Source organism: Palaemon carinicauda, chromosome 20, assembly GCF_036898095.1.
Source record: "Palaemon carinicauda isolate YSFRI2023 chromosome 20, ASM3689809v2, whole genome shotgun sequence".
Taxonomy (NCBI): Eukaryota; Metazoa; Arthropoda; class Malacostraca; order Decapoda; family Palaemonidae; genus Palaemon; species Palaemon carinicauda.
Genome location: NC_090744.1, coordinates 111858290 through 111873920, shown reverse-complemented (window position 1 = coordinate 111873920; position 15631 = coordinate 111858290). Strand labels below are relative to the sequence as shown.

General features: G+C 43.1%; 1 long non-coding RNA gene across 3 annotated transcripts in view; it reads left to right on the top strand.

Moving 5' to 3' along the window:
* The window catches only part of LOC137614372 (uncharacterized), a 46317-nt gene extending 45559 nt beyond the window's left edge, over positions 1-758 (top strand). For all 3 annotated transcript variants that reach the window (XR_011039076.1, XR_011039074.1, XR_011039075.1), the window contains one exon: positions 623-758. This is a non-coding gene — a long non-coding RNA (uncharacterized lncRNA). The remainder of the gene's footprint in view (positions 1-622) is intronic.
* The last annotated feature ends 14873 nt before the right edge of the window (positions 759-15631 follow it).

Below are 15631 nucleotides of genomic sequence, written 5' to 3'. Positions count from 1 at the left end.
AAATAGATACAGAAGGATGTCAGATGGCGCTGGTGTCGGGCGTCGGTGGGGTGGCTCAGGTTGGTATAGTTAGGACCGCTGTGTCGGCACACCCCTTTTGTGTATATTGACGAAGGAATATTTTAAATGGAAGACGACCTGTAAATAGTGGCTTTCACACGCCCTTTCTTTATACACGACGCCCCTAGGGGTGCTCGCGCGAGGGTAGTAACCTCGGCATTCCATGCTTTAACTTTCTCTGGTATATTTGGAAGTTATTTATATCAGAAAAGTGACAAGGACCTTTTCACCGGGCAACACAGGTCTCTCCCCAGAAATAGATTTTTCCTTCGTCAAAATCCCTTTTACCTCGTATGACTGGTTATAAAAAGTTTTTCTTTCGGTAGGTTAAAAACTTCTTTCCATATAATGCTAACTGTTTTTGCCATAAATTTAGAATATCTTGTTGGGAGTCGATGAAATGTCATATGTTGCACCGTTAGACCCCTGATGCCGTTTTCTTGCACAGCCTTCAGTGCTATAGTTTGAAGACTGCTTTAGCAGTACTATTATTCTCAACCGATTTGTTTACTGAAGAACTGGTCGAAGGAAATATGATTCCCCTAATTGTCTTCCTTGACAGAAGCCGATTACCTGTGACTGACTGGGATCTGACTTCTTGATGCTACATCTATTATGGGAGGATTTCAGAAGCTGCTCAACAGGGTTAAAGTTTCTATCCCCAACAGTGATGATGTACAATGTAATGGCGATTGTTAAAATGTACAGTTGGTAGTCACGTTGATGTATGTGCACCTGGTGCCATTCCAGTGCTGCATATAAAATTGAAAGAACTACAGTTTGTATATTTGGAATTCTCTTTTTCATGGCATGAATGTTAATTAACTTAAGACTACAAATTTATTTCTATACTGTACTAGACTCCAGAGATAAGGGGTGTGAAAAATTATAACTACCAAAGGGGCAAAGTATAATTCCACCTGAAGTAAAATACTTTGAAATTTATCAACTCTGTTAGTCTTAAGTTCTTCCAATTTAATCTGCTGTAATTTATAATGGCTTTGGTTAGACTAGACTTTAAACAGTTCAGGTACCTCAACTAAGCTAAATTAAGTTAAAATTTATTGTACAATTTTATACTAAACAAGTACTTAATATATCTGAATCAGAGGAAGTAAAAGCTATAAAAATTTTCTGATAGGTTTCCTGTGGCCAGTTGGTGTTGTTTTTAGTTCTATGGCCCAAATTCAAAATCTGTTGTAGATTTGATATGTAGACATATATGCACATTGTGGTTTATGATTTTAACATTATATGCTATATGTAGATTTGTTTTTACTGTATATAAGTAAACATTGTTGATTACTGTATAATTAGTTATAAGTACAGTATACATTATAGGTTGTAGCTGAATCTTAAAGCTAGTAGACTTATAAGATAATCAAATAACTTAGTTTCAGATGTTTAGTATTTTAATATTTCTTTACTTGTTTTTCATTACAAGTTCAAGTAAGTTTAAATTAAGAGCCTGAATATAATCCAAGCTTTAAATTTTCAATATTGTTAGCCTTTTTATGATTTTTGATAAAGAGTATGTAACCCTGCACTTTTTAAAACCAGATCAATCATGAGGTTAACTTTGATAGACAGCCATGCTTATGTTGATGAGTAATTATATAATATTTTCTAGGTCTCTAAAAGAAATGAACATTGGCAGTATTTAGCTATAGCATTAGTGTTTGGCTATTGTAGGAGATAAGTGCTGGTGGCTATAGCAAAGATATGGAGTACTGTATACCCTTTAGGCAGACATAAACAGAATGGTAAGGCTTGTTAAATTACAATATGTATTTGAAGTTTAACCTGAAATCATAAAGTTAAGAAAAATGGCTTCAACTTAAATTACCATATATTTGCATTCAAAATTTAATTGAATAATAAATTCTGAGTTTTTAAACATCTAGAACATTCCTTATTCTTGTCCTCATCAAGCATTGTCTATTTAAGGTTTGTCCAAATGGTGGAACACATCAGGCAAACAGAAATTTATACCAGTTAATAATGGGAAGAAGAGATTACGTCTATAAAGAGCACCAAGGGATGTGATGGACACTACCTGCCCATGTTCGTAGAGTCTGAACTTACACGCATTCTGGAGGAACACAATGGACGTATTTATAATTTTTTAATGTATGAAATTCACCTGTTAGTAGATTAGATTTTACCTGCCTTGTATACATGGCTAGCTGTAATTCTGCTACTGAAGTAAGCTGCCATTGAGATAGAAGAGAGGCCCTGTTACTGTACCGGCAGGACCCATGCTTGTGGAACGTCGATACAGAAATTTACTTAGGTAGAAATTAACTTGAAACTGCAATGAATAAACTTACGGCATAAATTCAGAGATGTGGATTGTCCCTTATTTTCTCTACGATAAAATGACAAACAAATTATTTGTCACATTTTAATCATCGACACACTTTCCATATTGCAGCGTTTAATGAGAAGTATAACCAGTACACTATTCATCATTAGTAGTTAATTGTAATACAGTAGACAGTAGGTTGAACATCAAAAATAAAAACAACATTCTTATTTCACTGAGTTATTGTTCTAAGTCTGTCAAAATGCGATTCTATGTTGCCTCCAGACGTGTTCATGGAGTAATGATGCTTCCTCATACACGTGTACTACTTCATATTTTCAACCAGTCCTTCTTTTTGCTAATTTCCATTGGTTTTGCATGGGGCAGCAATATTCGTAATGCACAGTGCAATTTTCTTGGTTCTGTTTTATTTTTGTGAACCATGGCTATTATGTACAGCTCTTTAGCTGTCCTGTTTCTCAAACATTGCCTACCGGTCTTACTCGAGATTAAAACTTGCCTACCGGTCTTACTCCAAGATTAAAACTATGGTAGACAATTAACTTTATCTAGTACCACCGTTTGTTACCATATCTATTTCCCTTATGAGACGTTACACTTCTTCTCTTTACACTGTTTGTTTGACCATGTGGGTGCACCTTTTAACATTGTGTTTTACAGTATTGTTCTTTGTGCAGTTAGACATTGTCCCAAAAAACTTGCAAAAGATAGAATAAATGCCTTGGGAAATACATTGCTAAAGTAGTGCAGAATTTTCTTCTTTTAATGTGTCCATAACTGAACATTTTGCTATAATAAATGGTAATTCTAGTTTTATTACGATTAAGATTAAAGTAATTTTTCAGACTTGAAATATTTTTGCAGCATAATTGATTATATCCAAGCTAAAAGTATTAGTGGGGGTATTTACAAGATTATAGGTTTTCATTTATATTGCTAAATTTTCAATTAGAGGTTCTAAAATTATATTTCCAAATGTTTAATTGGAAAAGTAAAATTTACTTTTATAGGCATTAAAAGTTATAACTTTAAATAGGCGTAAGACTTAATTCTATATGTAATTCAGTCCTTGTTTTTCAGGTCCTGAAAACCTTTGAACAGCAGGAGTGCACAACTCAAGATAACAAATGGTTAAACCTCTAGTTTATGCTGACAGGATTGATAATTTAAGACCTACTAAGTATGAACTAAGTATGACCTTTCTCATGTTTTTTGGCAATGTGCTCATATTTTGATATATACAAAATTTTGTTTTAAATCAGTTGCATATCAAATTCATGTCATTAAGAGATCCTTCTCATTTCTCATTTTTTTCCCTCTGAACTTTAGATATTTCCAATAGTTAGTTTTCTCACCCCTCAATTGTCCCGTCTCTACTCGAAATGTTGTTCAACTACAGTTTTTCTTCTTGGTTGAACGGTCTTGCAGACTCCAGCCATGGGACAGAGCCAATATCCCTAATGTACATTAGTATTTATAAAAATTAGCATTATTGCTAGTAGGCTCATTGTGGAAATGGTTAGTTATAGATTTTACAGATAAAAAGTAACTGTGGAAAATGATGGTTAATTACAGATTTACAGATAAAAAAGTAACTGCTATGTTTCAGAAGTCTAGTATTTTACCATTTGATAAGATCCTTGACTATTTTTTCATTACTTGTAAAAGTTAGTGTACTATATAACTTTTGATATTAACGATGCTAATATGTCAGACTTTAGGGAACACTTTGTTGGTTAAAATAGTATATGTAGTTTAACACTACTATTGTTCATAGATTTCCAAAACTCTAAAGGAAGCTTTTGACTATTGCAGACACTAATAAGTATATTGACCACTCTTCATGATGAACAGGATCTTAAGACTTGGTGATTGAATCCTATCATGTATAGAATATATTAAAGATATTTCTCAACGTGAGTATTTTATAATTGGGTACTGTATATATGTTTATTCAGCAAATTACCCTCAATTCTCCCCTTTATCCTAAAATTAGAATAAATTTGAAATAAAGGATTTTAAAATAAATCTTATCAAATATGTATGTATTTTGCTATAATTACACTTTTCATAAGGATGTTATTCCATTGTTAAAATATAATGCTATAATTATTTTAGAAATTTAAAAATAATGTATGAACTATGCACAATATAATGTTTTTAGAGAAATCCAATTTTTACAGTTTTACAAATGAAACCAATGGCTTTTTGACAAAGATTTGGATGTTTACATGCCAAACTGGAATCATAAGTATGTATATGATAGTGTTACTTTGAACATTTAGTAATGATTAACTCTTGAAATGGCAGTCATGAATAATTTATTCAATCTTTATAATATCACTTAGGCAAGTCCATTTTCAAGATTACATACAGGTTTTAGCACTTCATGAAAGTGAGGGGTTTTAAGGTGAAATAAATGTCATAATTATTTATCACGAAGGTAAACTAGTAACTTTTTCCTGGCAGATGAAATGAAAACTCGTCATGGTAGTAAGGAGAATCTGAGGACTACTTCCTATGTGGTGTACATGGGTTTTAGAACCATCTTCATGGTGGATCCATAAAAGCACTGGCACAGAGGATCAGAGTGTCTTCACGTTAGCACAGAAGATCGCGAGTACCTTCTTCATGTTAGCACAGAAGATCGCGAGTACCTTCTTCATATAGGTGTGGGAAATTCTAAGACTTTCTTCATGGTAATGTGGAGAATACAAGAACCCTTTTCTTAGATGTGACCTCACAAAGACCTCTGATGGATAAGTATTCCTTTCAATGAAACCAACATGGTAGAGTTGGGAAACCAAGAACTTTTTTATGGGGAAACCAAGAACTTTTTTTATGGAATGAAAAAATCTAAACCTTATGTTGAATCATGGACCGGGTACGGGTGGAATATAGATACTGTACTGCTTTATGAAGTGGGGCTAGTAGCTAATTTTCGTGATGGTGTGAGGGGTCCAAGAAGATGCTTTCATAACATGTGATGGATCCAGAAAGTTGTTTTTTGACATCTAAAATTATCTGAGAAGCTACTTAGTAATAATAATATGCATATGATCCTTTTCATTCTTGGAAGTAAGGCACCAGCACAGTGGGTATATGGCAGATGGCACTAAGGATTATGGCACCTCCACATGGCTCATTGTGGTTATATGGCACACCCAGATAGCACATTGGAGGCATGATGGTCCTTATGGGACTTTTGACTATGGCACCTACAGATGACATTTACCATGGCAGTATAACACCCCCCCCCCCCCCCCCCCCGATGACAATGGTGGTTTGGCAACCTGCAGATGGTACTCTTCATGGCAGTATGGCATCTTCCATGGCATTCTTTGTGGTAATATGGCATCCCCAAAATGGCTTTCTTGGAGGTAGTATGGCACTCTGTTTTGGGGAGCCATCCTGAGATGGCATTCATGGTTGGAAGACACCTACAGATGCCTCTCTTCATGGTCATAGGACACCTACAGATGGCACTCTTCATGGTCAGAAGACACTCTGGTCTGCTGGCACACCCTCAGCTGGCACCTCGGATAGCACTTCATGATTGGATGGCACTCCTCATTGTTGGCATTATTACTTTAACTTGTGTACTAAATAACTTTTGATATTAATGATGTCTATGTCATACTTTAAGGAACACTATTGGTTAAAATAGTATGTGTAGTTTAACACTACTATTGTTCACAGATTTCCGAAACTCTAAATAAAACTTGACTATTGCAGACAGTAATATATACTGTAGTGTATCGACCATCCTTGATGCTGAACAGGATTTTTCAGAATATATAGATTATATCAAAGACATCAGAGTGCTGTATTCTATATTTGGGTATATTTGTAACATTTATTCAACAAAATCCCCTCAATTCTCCCTTTTTTCCTAAAATTTAGTATAAATTTGAAAAAGGATTTTAAATTAAATATACTGTAAATATGTATATAACTTGCTATAATTTACATTCCTTTCATAAGGAAGTTATTCATGGTTAAAATATAATTTGCTATAATTATTTCATAAATGTACAAATAATTTTTTAGAGAAATCTACTATTTACGGTTTTACATTGAAGCAAATGGCTTTTTGAAAAGGATTTGGATGTTTACATGCCAAACTGAAATCATGTAAGTATGTATAAAATAAGTGTTACTTTGAACATTTATTAATGATTTACTCTTGAAATGGCAGTGTCATGAATAATTTATTCAATCTTTATAATATCACTTAGGCAAGTCCATTTTCATGATTACATACAGGTTTAAGCACTCTTCAAGAAAGTGAGGGGTTTTCAAGGTGAAATGATTGTCTTTATCATGAAGTTAAATTAATAACTTTTTCCTGGCAGGTGAAAAACTCGTCATGGTAGTAAGTATAATCTGAGGACTACTTCCTATGTGGTGTATATGGTTTTTAGAACCATCTTTATGGTGGATCCATAAAAGCACTGGCACAGACGATCAGAATGTCTTCATGTTAGCACAGAAGATCGCGAGTACCTTCTTCATATAGGTGTGGGAAATTCTAAGACTTTCTTCATGGTAGCGTGGAGAATACAAGAACCCTTTTCTTGAATGTGACCTCACAAAGACCTCTGATGGATAAGGATTCCTTTCAATGAAACCAACATGGTAGAGTTGGGAAACCAAGAACTTTTTTATGGAGTGAAAAAATATAAAGTTTATGTTCGATCATGGACCGGGCATGGGTGAAATATAGATACTGTACTGCTTTATGGAGTGGGGCTAGTGGCTAATTTTCATGATTGTGTGAGGGGTCCAAGATGTTTTCATAACATTTGATGGATTCGAAAAGTTGTTTTTTGATATCATAAATTATCTGAGAAGCTACTTAGTAATAAGAATAATAAAAGATCTGAATAGCTTCACGTATGTGAAGGGTCCAAGAACTTGCTTCATGAAATGGCATGACATTGCAAAGGGAATGGTCCAAGATTTTGCTTTGTGTAGTTGTAAAGCATCAAAATAATCATTAACGACCCACACCATTCACATAATCATGTAGTTCCAACCATGCAAAAGATCGAAGAAGTTTCTTCCGGATGATGCAACGGATCAAAGAAGATGCTTTATGATGCGACGGATCAAAGAAGTTGCCTTAAAATGGTGCCATGAAGCTGGTTTCCAATGATAAGTGTAATGAAGCTGGTTTCTAATGATGTGAAGGATCACGAAGGCTGCTTTCCAATGATGTGAAGGATCACGAAGGCTGCTTTCCAATGATGTGAAGGATCACGAAGGCTGATTTCCAATGATGTGAAGGATCACAAAGGCTGCTTTCCAGTGATGTGAAGGATCACAAAGGCTGCTTTCCAGTGATGTGAAGGATCACAAAGGCTGCTTTCCAGTGATGTGAAGGATCACAAAGGCTGCTTTCCAGTGATGTGAAGGATCACAAAGGCTGCTTTCCAATGATGTGAAGGCTGGTTTCCAATGATGTGAAGGATCACGAAGGCTGATTTCCAATGATGTGAAGGATCACGAAGGCTGATTTCCAATGATGTGAAGGATCACGAAGGCTGATTTCCAATGATGTGAAGGATCACGAAGGCTGATTTCCAATGATGTGAAGGATCACGAAGGCTGATTTCCAATGATGTGAAGGATCACGAAGGCTGATTTCCAATGATGTGAAGGATCACGAAGGCTGATTTCCAATGATGTGAAGGATCACAAAGGCTGATTTCCAATGATGTGAAGGATCACAAAGGCTGATTTCCAATGATGTGAAGGATCACAAAGGCTGATTTCCAATGATGTGAAGGATCACAAAGGCTGATTTCCAATGATGTGAAGGATCACAAAGGCTGATTTCCAATGATGTGAACGCTGCTTTCCAATGAAGTGAATGATCACGAAGGCTGCTTTCCAACGAAGTGAATGATCACGAAGGCGGCTTTCCAACGAAGTGAATGATCACGAAGGCGGCTTTCCAATGATGTGCAGGACCACGAAGGCGGCTTTCCAATGGTGTGCCGGACCACGAAGGCGGCTTTCCAATGGTGTGCCGGACCACGAAGGCGGCTTTCCAATGGTGTGCCGGACCACGAAGGCGGCTCTCCAATGGTGTGCCGGACCACGAAGGCGGCTCTCCAATGGTGTGCCGGACCACGAAGGCGGCTCTCCAATGGTGTGCCGGACCACGAAGGCGGCTCTCCAATGGTGTGCCGGACCACGAAGGCGGCTCTCCAATGGTGTGCCGGACCACGAAGGCGGCTCTCCAATGGTGTGCCGGACCACGAAGGCGGCTCTCCAATGGTGTGCCGGACCACGAAGGCGGCTCTCCAATGGTGTGCCGGACCACGAAGGCGGCTCTCCAATGGTGTGCCGGACCACGAAGGCGGCTCTCCAATGGTGTGCCGGACCACGAAGGCGGCTCTCCAATGGTGTGCCGGACCACGAAGGCGGCTCTCCAATGGTGTGCCGGACCACGAAGGCGGCTCTCCAATGGTGTGCCGGACCACGAAGGCGGCTCTCCAATGGTGTGCCGGACCACGAAGGCGGCTCTCCAATGGTGTGCCGGACCACGAAGGCGGCTCTCCAATGATGTGAAGGACCACAAAGGCGGCTTTCCAATGATGTGAAGGACCACAAAGGCTGCTTTCCAATGATGTGAAGGCTGTTTTCCAATGATGTGAAGGCTGCTTTCCAATGATGTGAAGGCCTACGAGGGCTGCTTTCGAATGATCACGAAGGCTGCTTTCCAATGATGTGAAGGATCACAAAGGCTGCTTTCCAATGATGTGAAGGACCACGAAGGCGGCTTTCCAATGATGAGAAGGACCACGAAGGCAGCTTTCCAATGACCACGAAGGGGGCTTTCCAATGATGTGAAGGACCACGAAGGCTGCTTTCCAATGATGTGAAGGATCACAAAGTCTGCAGGCTGCTTTCCAATGATGTGAAGGACCGCGAAGGCTGCTTTCCAATGATGTGAAGGACCACAAAGGCTGCTTTCCAATGATGTGAAGGACCACAAAGGCTGCTTTCCAATGATGTGAAGACTGTTTTCCAATGATGTGAAGGCTGCTTTCCAATGATGTGAAGGCCTACGAGGGCTGCTTTTGAATGATCACGAAGGCTGCTTTCCAATGATGTGAAGGATCACAAAGGCTGCTTTCCAATGATGTGAAGGACCACGAAGGCGGCTTTCCAATGATGAGAAGGACCACGAAGGCAGCTTTCCAATGACCACGAAGGGGGCTTTCCAATGATGTGAAGGACCACGAAGGCTGCTTTCCAATGATGTGAAGGATCACAAAGTCTGCAGGCTGCTTTCCAATGATGTGAAGGACCGCGAAGGCTGCTTTCCAATGATGTGAAGGACCACAAAGGCTGCTTTCCAATGATGTGAAGGACCACAAAGGCTGCTTTCCAATGATGTGAAGACTGTTTTCCAATGATATGAAGGCTGCTTTCCAATGATGTGAAGGCCTACGAGGGCTACTTTCGAATGATCACGAAGGCTGCTTTCCAATGATGTAAAGGACCACGAAGGCTGCTTTCCAATGATGTGAAGGATCTTGAGGGCTGCTTTCCAATGATGTGAAAGATCACGAAGAATGCTTTCCAATGATGTGAAGTACCACAAAGCCTGCTTTCCAATGATGTGAAGGCGGCTGTCCAATGATGTGAAGGACCACAAAGGCGGCTGTCCAATGATGTGAAGGACCACAAAGGCGGCTTTCCAATGATGTGAAGGACCACAAAGGCTGCTTTCCAATGATGTGAAGGCTGTTTTCCAATGATGTGAAGGCTGTTTTCCAATGATGCGAAGGCTGCTTTCTAATGATGTGAAGGCCTACGAGGGTTGCTTTCCAATGATCACAAAGGTGGCTTTCCAATGATGTGAAGGACCACGAAGGCGGCTTTCCAATGATGTGAAGGACCACGAAGGCGGCTTTCCAATGATGTGAAGGACCACGAAGGCGGCTTTCCAATGATGTGAAGGACCACGAAGGCGGCTTTCCAATGATGTGAAGGATCACGAAGGCGGCTTTCCAATGATGTGAAGGACCACGAAGGCGGCTTTCCAATGATGTGAAGGACCACGAAGGCGGCTTTCCAATGATGTGAAGGACCACGAAGGTGGCTTTCCAATGATGAGAAGGACCACGAAGGTGGCTTTCCAATGATGAGAAGGACCACGAAGGTGGCTTTCCAATGATCAGAAGGACCACGAAGGCAGCTTTCCAATGACCACGAAGGCGGCTTTCCAATGATGTGAAGGACCACGAAGGCTGCTTTCCAGTGATGTGAAGGACCACGAAGGCTGCTTTCCAATGATGTGAAGGATCACAAAGTCTACAGGCTGCTTTCCAATGATGTGAAGGCTGTTTTCCAATGATGTGAAGGCTGTTTTCCAATGATGTGAAGGCTGCTTTCCAATGATGTGAAGGACCATAAAGGCTGCTTTCCAATGATGTGAAGGATCACAAAGGCTGCTTTCCAATGATGTCTAGGCTGTTTTCCAATGATGTGAAGGCCTACGAGGGCTGCTTTCGAATGATGTGAAGGACCACAAAGTCTACAGGCTGCTTTCCAATGATGTGAAGGACCACAAAGGCTGCTTTCCAATGATGTGAAGGCTGTTTTCCAATGATGTGAAGGCCTACGAGGGCTGGTTTCTTATGATCACGAAAGCTGCTTTCCAATGATGCAAAGGCGGCTTTCCAGTGATGTGAAGGACCACGAAGGCGGCTTTCCAGTGATGTGAAGGACCACGAAGGCGGCTTTCCAGTGATGTCAAGGACCACGAAGGCGGCTTTCCAGTGATGTCAAGGACCACGAAGGCGGCTTTCCAGTGATGTCAAGGACCACGAAGGCGGCTTTCCAGTGATGTCAAGGACCACGAAGGCGGCTTTCCAGTGATGTCAAGGACCACGAAGGCGGCTTTCCAGTGATGTCAAGGACCACGAAGGCGGCTTTCCAGTGATGTCAAGGACCACGAAGGCGGCTTTCCAGTGATGTCAAGGACCACGAAGGCGGCTTTCCAGTGATGTCAAGGACCACGAAGGCGGCTTTCCAGTGATGTGAAGGACCACGAAGGCGGCTTTCCAGTGATGTGAAGGACCACGAAGGCGGCTTTCCAGTGATGTGAAGGACCACGAAGGCGGCTTTCCAGTGATGTGAAGGTCCACGAAGGCGGCTTTCCAGTGATGTGAAGGACCACGAAGGCGGCTTTCCAGTGATGTGAAGGACCACGAAGGCGGCTTTCCAGTGATGTGAAGGTCCACGAAGGCGGCTTTTCAGTGATGTGAAGGACCACGAAGGCGGCTTTCCAGTGATGTGAAGGACCACGAAGGCGGCTTTCCAGTGATGTGAAGGACCACGGAGGCGGCTTTCCAGTGATGTGAAGGACCACAAAGGCGGCTTTCCAGTGATGTGAAGGACCACGAAGGCGGCTTTCCAGTGATGTGAAGGACCACGAAGGCGGCTTTCCAGTGATGTGAAGGACCACGGAGGCGGCTTTCCAGTGATGTGAAGGACCACAAAGGCGGCTTTCCAGTGATGTGAAGAACCACGAAGGCGGCTTTCCAGTGATGTGAAGAACCACAAAGGCGGCTTTCCAATGATGTGAAAGATCACAAAGTCTGCAGGCTGTTTTCCAATGATGTGAAGGACCACAAAGGCTGTTTTCCAGTGATGTGAAGAACCACGAAGGCGGCTTTCCAGTGATGTGAAGAACCACAAAGGCGGCTTTCCAATGATGTGAAAGATCACGAAGTCTGCAGGCTGTTTTCCAATGATGTGAAGGACCACAAAGGCTGTTTTCCAGTGATGTGAAGGACCACGAAGGCGGCTTTCCAGTGATGTGAAAGATCACGAAGTCTGCAGGCTGTTTTCCAATGATGTGAAGGACCACAAAGGCTGTTTTCCAATGATGTGAAAGATCACGAAGTCTGCAGGCTGTTTTCCAGTGATGTGAAGGACCACGAAGGCGGCTTTCCAGTGATGTGAAGGACCACGAAGGCGGCTTTCCAGTGATGTGAAGGACCAAGAAGGCGGCTTTCCAGTGATGTGAAGGACCACGAAGGCGGCTTTCCAGTGATGTGAAGGACCACGAAGGCGGCTTTCCAGTGATGTGAAAGATCACGAAGTCTGCAGGCTGTTTTCCAATGATGTGAAGGACCACAAAGGCTGTTTTCCAATGATGTGAAAGATCACGAAGTCTGCAGGCTGTTTTCCAGTGATGTGAAGGACCACGAAGGCGGCTTTCCAGTGATGTGAAGGACCACGAAGGCGGCTTTCCAGTGATGTGAAGGACCACGAAGGCGGCTTTCCAGTGATGTGAAGAACCACAAAGGCTGCTTTCCAGTGATGTGAAGAACCACGAAGGCGGCTTTCCAGTGATGTGAAGAACCACAAAGGCGGCTTTCCAATGATGTGAAAGATCACAAAGTCTGCAGGCTGTTTTCCAATGATGTGAAGGACCACAAAGGCTGTTTTCCAGTGATGTGAAGAACCACGAAGGCGGCTTTCCAGTGATGTGAAGAACCACAAAGGCGGCTTTCCAGTGATGTGAAAGATCACGAAGTCTGCAGGCTGTTTTCCAATGATGTGAAGGACCACGAAGGCGGCTTTCCAGTGATGTGAAGGACCACGAAGGCGGCTTTCCAGTGATGTGAAGGACCACGAAGGCGGCTTTCCAGTGATGTGAAGGACCACGAAGGCGGCTTTCCAGTGATGTGAAGGACCACGAAGGCGGCTTTCCAGTGATGTGAAGGACCACGAAGGCGGCTTTCCAGTGATGTGAAGGACCACGAAGGCGGCTTTCCAGTGATGTGAAGGACCACGAAGGCGGCTTTCCAGTGATGTGAAGGACCACGAAGGCGGCTTTCCAGTGATGTGAAGGACCACGAAGGCGGCTTTCCAGTGATGTGAAGGACCACGAAGGCGGCTTTCCAGTGATGTGAAGGACCACGAAGGCGGCTTTCCAGTGATGTGAAGGACCACGAAGGCGGCTTTCCAGTGATGTGAAGGACCACGAAGGCGGCTTTCCAGTGATGTGAAGGACCACGAAGGCGGCTTTTCAGTGATGTGAAGGACCACGAAGGCGGCTTTCCAGTGATGTGAAGGACCACGAAGGCGGCTTTCCAGTGATGTGAAGGACCACGAAGGCGGCTTTCCAGTGATGTGAAGGACCACGAAGGCGGCTTTCCAGTGATGTGAAGGACCACGAAGGCGGCTTTCCAGTGATGTGAAGGACCACGAAGGCGGCTTTCCAGTGATGTGAAGGACCACGAAGGCGGCTTTCCAGTGATGTGAAGGACCACGAAGGCGGCTTTCCAGTGATGTGAAGGACCACAAAGGCGGCTTTCCAGTGATGTGAAGGACCACAAAGGCGGCTTTCCAGTGATGTGAAGGACCACAAAGGCGGCTTTCCAGTGATGTGAAGAACCACAAAGGCGGCTTTCCAGTGATGTGAAGAACCACAAAGGCGGCTTTCCAGTGATGTGAAGAACCACAAAGGCGGCTTTCCAGTGATGTGAAAGATCACGAAGTCTGCAGGCTGCTTTCCAATGATGTGAATGACCACGAAGGCTGCTTTCCAATGATGTGAAGGACCACGATGGTTGATTTCCAATGATGTGAAGGATCACGAAGGCTGCTTTCCAATGATGTGAAGGATCACGAAGGCTGCTTTCCAATGAAGTGAAGGACCAGGAAAGCTGCTTTCCAATGATGTGAAGGCTGTTTTCCAATGATGTGAAGGCGGCTTTCCAGTGATGTGAAGGACCACGAAGGCGGCTTTCCAGTGATGTGAAGGACCACGAAGGCGGCTTTCCAGTGATGTGAAGGACCACGAAGGCGGCTTTCCAGTGATGTGAAGGACCACGAAGGCGGCTTTCCAGTGATGTGAAGGACCAAGAAGGGGGCTTTCCAGTGATGTGAAGGACCACGAAGGCGGCTTTCCAGTGATGTGAAGGACCACGAAGGCGGCTTTCCAGTGATGTGAAAGATCATGAAGTCTGCAGGCTGTTTTCCAATGATGTGAAGGACCACAAAGGCTGTTTTCCAATGATGTGAAAGATCACGAAGTCTGCAGGCTGTTTTCCAGTGATGTGAAGGACCACGAAGGCGGCTTTCCAGTGATGTGAAGGACCACGAAGGCGGCTTTCCAGTGATGTGAAGGACCACGAAGGCGGCTTTCCAGTGATGTGAAGAACCACAAAGGCGGCTTTCCAATGATGTGAAAGATCACGAAGTCTGCAGGCTGTTTTCCAATGATGTGAAGGACCACAAAGGCTGTTTTCCAGTGATGTGAAGGACCACGAAGGCGGCTTTCCAGTGATGTGAAGGACCACGAAGGCGGCTTTCCAGTGATGTGAAGGACCACGAAGGCTTCTTTCCAATGATGTGAAGGACCACGAAGGCTTCTTTCCAATGATGTGAAGGACCACGAAGGCTTCTTTCCAATGATGTGAAGGACCACGAAGGCTTCTTTCCAATGATGTGAAGGACCACGAAGGCTGCCTTCCAAATGATGTGAAGGACCACGAAGGCTGCCTTCCAAATGATGTGAAGGACCACGAAGGCTGCCTTCCAAATGATGTGAAGGATCACGAAGGCTGCCTTCCAAATGATGTGAAGGATCACGAAGGCTGCCTTCCAAATGATGTGAAGGATCACGAAGGCTGCCTTCCAAATGATGTGAAAGATCACGAAGTCTGCAGGCGGCTTTCCAGTGATGTGAAGGACCACGAAGGCGGCTTTCCAGTGATGTGAAGGACCACGAAGGCGGCTTTCCAGTGATGTGAAGAACCACAAAGGCTGCTTTCCAGTGATGTGAAGGACCACAAAGGCTGTTTTCCAGTGATGTGAAGGAACACAAAGGCGGCTTTCCAGTGATGTGAAAGATCACGAAGTCTGCAGGCTGTTTTCCAATGATGTGAAGGACCACAAAGGCTGTTTTCCAATGATGTGAAAGATTACGAAGTCTGCAGGCTGTTTTCCAGTGATGTGAAGGACCACGAAGGCAGCTTTCCAGTGATGTGAAGGACCACGAAGGCGGCTTTCCAGTGATGTGAAGGACCACGAAGGCGGCTTTCCAGTGATGTGAAGGACCACGAAGGCGGCTTTCCAGCGATGTGAAGGACCACGAAGGCGGCTTTCCAGTGATGTGAAGGACCACGAAGGCGGCTTTCCAGTGATGTGAAGGACCACGAAGGCGGCTTTCCAGTGATGTGAAGGACCACGAAGGCGGCTTTCCAGTGA